General features: G+C 38.7%; 1 long non-coding RNA gene across 1 annotated transcript; it reads left to right on the top strand.

The window, feature by feature from the left end:
- Nucleotides 1-3,407: 3,407 nt before the first annotated feature.
- LOC120885554 (uncharacterized) lies at nt 3,408-8,292 on the top strand. The gene is made up of 2 exons (XR_005728227.2): nt 3,408-4,599; nt 5,515-8,292. It is a non-coding gene; the product is annotated as an uncharacterized LOC120885554 (long non-coding RNA).
- The last annotated feature ends 913 nt before the right edge of the window (nt 8,293-9,205 follow it).

The following is a 9,205-nucleotide window of genomic DNA, read 5'->3' as shown; positions in this document are numbered from 1 at the left end:
CTATTCTGCAAATGAAAAGTTATTGCCTCTAATTCTAGGACCATGGACAATTCACGTTTACCATTGTCATCATTGTGATCATCATCATTACTGTGAATCATTTTCATCAAATAGCATTCATTTAGTTCTCTGCTTACAAAAGATGCTGTATTATCTTTCTATGTTTATCTCAAACATGTGGAAAATAATGCCTCTGAAGAAATTGGGATATTGGAAGGATAAATGAGCTCTTGCAGGTGTATTTCATTGTATGCCCTAGAAGAGCTTCTGAAAAGTCAAGTATACATTGAATTTTTGTAAATTGAATCAATTTAAAATGCACTAAGGGAACTTGATATTTAAAAGAACATTGTAGTGAATCTATATTGCAAGGATGCCATTTGAAACACAGATACTTAGAGATATAACAGTTGTATAAACTTGTATTTTTTTTCACAATGGGCTGCTCTTCAGTTGTTTACATGCTTTAAACTTTTTCAAGGAAAAGTCCTTTCAAATCCAAGATGATTCTTATTAATGAGAACATAATAACATCTAGTTAGCTTTATTGCTATTTTAATAGATAATTATCATTATTTTCATTATTCATGCTTTCAGACAGATTTTATTTTGGGTTAACTATTTTGAAAGATTGAAATAATAAATGCTCAAGATGTAAAAAAAAGCTCAGAAATGACAGATATAGTGGTTTTCAAAGTATAGCTCCAAAAAGTTTTATTTGTGCCACACACACACACACACATTCACACACACACTCACTCACACACACACACACACACACACACACACACACACTCACCCCTATACAATTTTGGGAAAAAAAATAGAGAAAAGCAGCATTTTGCTGAGTTAAGCAGGGGAAAGGTGTTATTGTCCTATGATCCACCCTCATCCCTTCCTGGATTCTCCATCTCCTGGCAGGACGAGCTCAAGTCAGTTATTTATGCAGGTTCTCTAATACCTGGCTCTGCTGCCTACAAGGCAGGCAAACATCTTCTCAGATTGTAAATGAAGGAAAATAATTGTCCCTCTCTTATGATATCCTGTGGGTTGAATGAGTTATTACATGTAAAGCACTTTAATGATACCTAACCTGTGCTAAGCTGCACTAAGCTGGCTGGCCTATAGTTCCTAACCTGTAGGATCAGGCACCCAGGGACAGTACTCTCCATAGAGGTACCTTCATAGAATACTGTAAAATAGAAGCACACTTTTTTCAATTCACCCAGTTAATCCCAGACCTTTGCTTCTCCAATGGAGAAGCAGGTGCCCTGCAGGTGAACTGATGTCTCCAAGGTCAAGCAGGCAGGGGATGATGGAGAGGATACATTGGTCTGGGTTCTGATACACTTGAGAGGATTTTCCACTGGAGCCTGACTCAACTCTAGAGGCCATAGTTACTTTATTCTAGTGTCCCAAAGGCAACATACACATAAGTATCTTTTAAAATGGAGTTTCTCAACCTCAGCACAACTGACATTTTGAGCCAGATAACTCATTGCTCTCAGGAGGCTGCTGTGTGCACTGCAGGATAGTTAGCCACACCTCTGGCCCCGGGATGCCAATAGCCAAAAAAACAAAAAACATCCTCAAACTTTGGGCAATGCCTCCTGGGGAATAAGGTTGCATGCATTTGAGAACCATTCCCTTAGCACAGGAGAAGAACAAAAGTTTCTACCCAGAGCCCTCACAGAAAGACACAGCCCCACAAGCAGGCTAAGTCTTACACAGCAGCAGCCACAGGCCCTGCCTGAGTGGCAGACCTCATTCTCCTCGTGGGCACATACAACAATCTCCCTGTCATAGCTAGATAGAAGGGTCTCCAGTACTTAGTGTGTGAGCCACATTTATTGCAGGGCTCATCAGAATGATTTCATGGTAATACACCTTAAGGGGAGGGCTTCCTCCCCTTCCAAAAATGGGTTCAAATTTCAGGCTCTGAATATTTAAAATTGTTCGAGAATTAGCCATCTGAAGCCCCGTGTTGCAGAACATGTGAATGAAAACCTTGGGACTTTCATAATCAAATAAAATGTGATATTTTTTCCTAAAGTGTGTGCCCTTGGACATTACTTCCTGCAGCTAGCTTGTACTTGATCTGAACCTCCCTTCTCTCCTGTCACCTACTCCTCTCTGCCCCAACATACAAGGGAACTTCTTAGTTAAAATACATTTTGTGTTCTTAAAAGGAACATGGTCGTGGGGTGGGGGAGAACACACTCAATCTATTTAATGTAACTATCAAAAAGTTGATAGATTATTTTCATCAAATATTCTATTATTGACATATTCCCATGTACCTTGAATTTTTAACAACACTGGGATTTTTCAAAGAACACAAAATTATAATGCCTCTTCATATAACTACTGTATTTAGTCCTTTCAGCAAAATCTAAGGGAAAATCAAATCTGAAGAAATTGAGTAATTGTTTAAGATAATCCAATGAGCTCACCAAACCATTACTTCAATATGGATCCTGAGAAGAAAAAACTGTGTACTTTCCACAACATTACATTTTTTAATAAAATAATTGCCACATGGGATTTATTTTTGCTGCATTGCCATCATCCAGAAGCATTTTAAAATTATTTCAGAGATTCCATTTGAGTCAGCAACATATTATTTTTAATATTTTTGAAGGCTCTTACCCATCATACTTCAGGTTAGACCATATATATTCTCCTCCCCTTCAAAAAAGTCAGGTAAGTGAAATAAGGTTCAAAATACTGAAACTTATTATTGTCTTCTGTAGTTTATATTTTTGACATTTTTGTCTCTGAAAGTAATGTCAAATAATAATTTCTAAAAACATCTAATTACATTTAGAACAGTGGTTTTCAAAATATTATTGTAGTAATTTTTTTCCTTGAGGAAGTCTTGAATGGATCTCCAATATAATGATAAGGAGATTTCCCATTTGGAGGGCAACCCAAGAAGAAGACCTATGCTCTATCTCCTATGGTGAGCTTCCAGAGTGAACATGCTAACTTGGAAATATGGATCAGAAGTATCTATTCACTGAGGCTAGGCTGAATGTTCTCTGGTTTGGTACAACAGACCACTACATTGTGATGCATGTATACCCTGAGCCTTGACTGACATCTCATAGGGCACAGCACCTGATAGGATAGCAGTTTTCTAGATTGTCTAAGTTTTAGCCAGTTGAACATGCAAAGTTTAAAATCGTATGTGTCCATAATCAGTAACACATTCAAGAGTTCAAATATATAACAAAGCACAAGAATCTTTATTCTAAAGTCTACAGAAAAATGTACAAGCCTGATAATACAAGGTAATGTGTTGGTGGGTTTCAGTATTAACATGGGGAAGCTAATTTGTTTTAGTGTGCATTTTGCACAATGTTTTTCTTGATTGTTTTTCATCATAAGTTTGAGATTCTGCAAATTTTTCTAAGTTTTTTTCATTTATTGTGAAATTTCTTCATTTTAGGTAAGGCATCTTATCGCTTTATGGTCTTACATTACTTCCTTTGGGATTTTTCACCAGAGAAGCTCAAAGCTTCTAATGCCAGTACCTTGAAATGCTTCAGTGAAGGTCTGATTAAGATCTTGTGCCAGTGAAGCAAGTACATAATGACATTTCCTATTCAACTGGTAAATAGCACCTTAATTAGCCAACAGTAGATACACTCTTCGCAGGGTAATTGGTGCATCTAAAAAACATTAGCAAAGACTTTTTGCAAGATTCAAACCTGGGAGCTACATAAAGGGAACAAGAACAATATCTGGCTCCCTGAGGCATTTATTCATCTAGTTGTGAGAGTCAAGGTCAATTTTAGGCATAGTGTAACTTCACTATCTTATATATAATTTAGAACAGATTTACCAACTCAGGTACTTTTGATCAATCAATAGGCTATTCCTTACTAAGCCTTCAGTTAGGGCACACTTATTTTAAAATCATGTTTGATTACAAAATCAGAAGAATTTAGAATTGTAGTGAACCCTAGCGATCACTTGATTTTGAGATTTCATCAGTGACACTTGTAGTAAACTTCCTTTATAAAATTACTTGGAAGTGTTAACAGTGTAGATGCTTATCACCCCAATGAGGTAATGATTTGGCAGGTATGGGATAGAGCCTGCACATCTACATTTTTAATAAACATCCCTGATGACTCTGATATACAAACCAGTTCTGGAATTACCAACCAGGTCAGCTCCGTAATTTTATAAATGACCTTGCCCAAAGTCAAAAGTGACACAATCCCAGGTCTTTACTGCCTGCCCAGCTTCCCTTCTTCCACCTCAGTTCACATCTGTTTCAAGGATATTGTTCACCAATCCTTGAGTTTTCATAATATTTTGTTCATGTTGAGTGTCTGTAACTCTCCAGCCTTAAGAGTCATAACCAATTAAGAAAAACTTGAAAGTCTGATCTGCCCCCAACTCTGGGTCTAATTCTGTCCTACTAGAGAGGATATGAAGAGCTGGAAGCCAGAGGTTTTGCATCCAGGAAGTTCAACTGCTAATCTTATCTATATTTTTATTTTTTGAGTTGTAGATGGACACAATATCTTTATTTTCTTTATTTTTATGTGGTGCTGAGGATCGAACCCAGTGGCTCACACATGGGAGGTAAGTACTCTACCACTGAGCTACAACTCCAGCCCTATATTTTACATTCTTAACTCCCATTTGATTTGCCAAATTCTGAAAATGATTTCATGGTAATACGCCTTAAGGGGAGGCCTTCCTCTGCCTCTACACATGTATGTTTTATTTACATGTTAAAGTCTCATAGCTCTAAGAAACAATTAGAAGAGGATCCGAGAGAGCACACCATGATATACCATCCATGTGTGTTTGGTACTGAAGTTAGTCCTAATGTAGAAGCCTCTTTCACTTCCCAGACTAAACTTTTCATCAACTAGCAGGAACTGGTGATGGGTTCAATCTTGTGTCATACATACATACCACTTAGCACTATGCTCACCCACAGTAAAAGCTCAAAATATATTTTTGAATGCAGGTGCCAGCTTAGGAAGTACATCTCAGCTCTCATTAAGCAGATGTGTCCCCAGTATTGGGGACACCTCTCAATGGAGGTGATTTGCCTACAGCAGGGACAGGGAAAGCTTGACTAATATGGCTCTTTAAAATGAATTTGCTTCTGGGAAATTCATGCACTTTTCAAATGACCATGAATTTGGCCTTTGATATGAACGCTGGTTATTTCTAGTATTTGCCCATCTGGCAGGGAAATGCTATATTGTCTTGGACCCTAGAGCTTTCAAAATCCAGGAATTTGTTTTTCTAATAGTGTCTTCACTAGTTCTCAGCACAGTGAAATTAAAAAAAAAAAAAAGTAAACGAACAAAGGAAAAATGAAACCAACTGATTTTTTAGAAGGATGAGACAGTCTTCCTTTCACCTCTGCTGTTGCTACTGCTAGTCTCCTGCCTGGACATCCCACCCTTTCCTCCCAGGGGCACCCCACGCTGCCTCTATGGCCACACACATTGCTCTTTCTTTGTTTTTACTCTTTATTAGGGGCCACCTGTATATTCCTTCCTCAGTCTTTCTGGACCTTCTGGAATCCGGAAGAAACACTCTTCTTCGATGTTGTCATCGTTGTTGTCATCATCACCGTGGTGCCCCCTCCCCCAATGTCCTGTACTCCACAGGTCTCAGCACTTGTGGCACCGAATTGCACTTGTCTCTCTGTCCATTTGTTTGGCTTTCTAGACAGTGAGTTCAGCAAGGGCTGGGGTGTATCCTACCTGTTGTGACATAATAAGAAATAGATACTGGGTCTCAGCTCCCTGTTCCTGACACAGAATTCTTAAAACCCTTGTACTTTCCTGAGTGATAGTGGTACCAGAAACATCTTTTGGCATAATTTTTTTTTTTCCTGACGCAAGAGCTTGTAGAATATGCAGGAAAATGAGAGTCTTTTTGTATGTTCATAGGATGAATGGTGGCTGGGGTCCCTAGAAAGCTTCAGTCAGGGGGTTAGTCATCAGAGGAAATAGCCATGTGATTGGAGGGCTGGCAATTTCATCCCCTTCTCTCCCTTCCCATACCTGCCACTTCCAGAGAGGGTCTGGAGATTGAGTTCCCTTGTCAGTGACCAATGGTTTAGTTCTTTACGCCAGCATAATGGAACCTGCATAAAGTTTGGAGAGTTTGGGGGTTGCTGAGATCATCCATGTGTGTGGAGGGTGGTGTACCCCAACTCCATCAGGACAGCAGATTTCCAGACTTTGCCCTGTATATGTTTTTATCTGACTATTGATAATATCCCTTACAGAAAACTGAAAAATGTAAGAAAAGCGTTCCCCCTGAGTATTGTGTGTCTCGAGAGCAAATAATCAAACATGAAGGAGAGGTTGTGGAATATACAATTTTTATAGTCAAGTCAGACAGAGCTATGAGTTATAACCTGAATACCTGCTACTTGAGACTAGCAGCAGATCACGACAGTTTTGGGGGACTGAGCCCTGAACCTGTGGGATCTGTACTAACTCTGGGTAGTTAATGCCAGGGCTGTATTATAGGACTCCAGGTAGGTATTCATGGAGAACTGAAGAAATGCTTGGTATTTGGAAACCACACAACTCTGGTGTCAAAAGCGTTGTGCATTTAGGAACAGTTTGTCTTTCAGTTGTTCATGCTCATACCCCAAACAGTACATACACTCCAAGCGAAGATTTTTTTCCCCCAAGAGAGTTATCTCTTATCCTACATTGGAAAATATTATAGAGCACTTCTTAAAAGGGGAAAAGAAAAAGCCTCTGAACTGATCTCAATCAATAACAGTTAAGTATGTTTACACAGGTCACTAACATAATTAGTTATTTTTAATGCTAAAAGAATTATCATAAAGTTAGTAATTATTTCTAAAGATATAATCTCAAGATTACAAGATATTTGAGGTCATTGTAAACAAACCTTTTAATGATGATTTTATTGAACATGGTTATGTTTTGAAGACACTAGTTCTATGTCTATGAAGAAAATATGAAAATGAAATTACCATGATTCTATGGGAAATAACTACTTTTGGTCTGAGGTACTCATGGATTCAAAATGGCTGCATCTCAACAGTATTAGGTAAGATGCTCTGAAAAACTATTTTAGGCATGACTGAGAAATAGCTGGTGAAGACGTGAATGATAAAAAGGACATGCGAAGAAGATGAGGTTAGTTGTTAAAAGTTAAGCATGGGAAAATATTTCTAAGTTAACATACTATGTAGACTTTATGCGATTTAAAGTATGCATGTCAATCTAAATGAACAGATCATATGCTGTTAAGTAGAAGGTAGCTGTTTTATCAAGATTCCTCAGTTATTTCGATATTCACATTAGCCAAAAAATATGGGAATTTTCTCATTACAAAATAAAAAGATAATAATATTTGTGAAAATTATGTTTGGGGAAAACACAGCTTTCAGTTTGTTGATTCAGGGGAAACTACAGTGATGGATATAGGATGCTGTAACATTGGCCTTTTGAGAACTGTTTTCAGACTAATTCACCATCTCTCAGAACCATGAAGATTCCCTAGAAGGCCCTATGTATGTAGTAGTCAGAGACATAGCAATTGTAAAGGCCAACTCATCCTATACACATCCCATCCTGCCGTCGACACCCATGCACAAGGACAAAACAAGGTCATTTTTGCACATCACTCATGACTTTGCTGGTTTCAGAAACCCAAACCAAACTGAATAAACACAATAGATTTGATAGTTCATGTAACTAAGAAGTCGATTGGGGATATGATTGTTTCCTATCTGAACTTCTTCAGAGGCTCAGAAGATGTGAGAAGGACTCTGCTTCCCTCTACCTCTCGGCTTTTCTTTCCCGTCATGTGTGACTAATCCTCGGGCAGCCTCTTCCCTCTGGCTCACAAAAAAGGAAACAGCTTCCAGACGTGAAGTCTCTCAGCTCAAGTCCAGTGGGAACACAGCCCTGCCCCACCCAAGCTCAGGTCCAACAGGAGCACACTTCCACTCTGCCCAAGCCTTCCAGCACCACCTCCATGCATTGCTTTGGTTCTAGGTAGATCATGGTCACATTCCTAGCACGACACCATGGCGGGGGTAAACATCCAAAGAACATCCTGAGATAAGGAGGAAGAATGCTTGGTTCTGTACAGGGAAATGGAGGATCAGCAGTCTGAAAGATGAGTGGTTAGAGAAAATAAAGACAAGAGGTGTCCATTACATTCTAATGTTTTTCTGATTTTAACAGTGAATCATGTTAATTCTATATTATTCAAAAGGTCTAAAAAAAGGAAATAAATGTACCACTCATGTTCTCACCTCTGAATAGCATTTTATTTTGTGTCATCCTAATTTTTTTCTTCTTGTGCAATTTCTATACAATGGCAATCAATAGTGTGAATCATAGTTGTAGATCCTGTATTTCCACTTACATTAAATTGACAAGAATTTTTCCAGAGTGCGAATAACCTTTGACAGACAACTTTAAACTCTTTATTACAAAGTACATTTTGTATAATCATCCTGATTCTCTCTAGTGTGGGTCCTCCCCCTTGTACTTAATCTCAGGTGTTGATCCCCATCTTCTTTTCCATCTCCCATTCTCAATGCCAGGACACAGTTTTGGCACTGGATGTTACACTGGAACTGATCTTCAGGACTTATCCTTTCCTGGCACAGCAACTGTCTGTTGAGACACAACTGAAAGGGGGCTGGGATCCCTGGTCCAAGACCATGAGTCTTTTTTCTTCCCCAGCTTCTGCATGTGAAGTCAGTACAGTCACTCCTTTGAAAAGCTCATACTGAGCACCTACTAAGTACCAGTCACTATTTGCCCTGCTGAAAATAGGATGGTATGCAAAAAAAAAACAACAACAAAAAAAAAACTGTATTTTCACTATGGTCATAGTCTAGGGAGAAAGACAATCTTATTCAACAACACAGGCAAAATCACCACCACTGTGGTAAGTGCACTGATGGAGATGCACGTGGAGATGTGAGAAGTTCCAACAGGAGAATCTGATCTATTTCGGCAATGATTTTTCTAAGGAAGAAACAATGGCATTGAGATCTAAAGGATGAGTGGGAAGTTCTAGTTTTAGTCTGATTTTTCTCCACGGTGTCCCAAAGATCTGACAAGAACACATAGAGGAGAGAAAGTTTATTTTAGGGCTCTCATTTTCAGAGGTCTAAATCCACAGAAGGCCAGCTCCATTCCTTGGAATTCAAGGT

This window comes from Ictidomys tridecemlineatus, chromosome 13 (assembly GCF_052094955.1).
Source record: "Ictidomys tridecemlineatus isolate mIctTri1 chromosome 13, mIctTri1.hap1, whole genome shotgun sequence".
Taxonomy (NCBI): domain Eukaryota; kingdom Metazoa; phylum Chordata; class Mammalia; order Rodentia; family Sciuridae; genus Ictidomys; species Ictidomys tridecemlineatus.
This window is presented reverse-complemented; position numbering and strand designations above follow the sequence as displayed.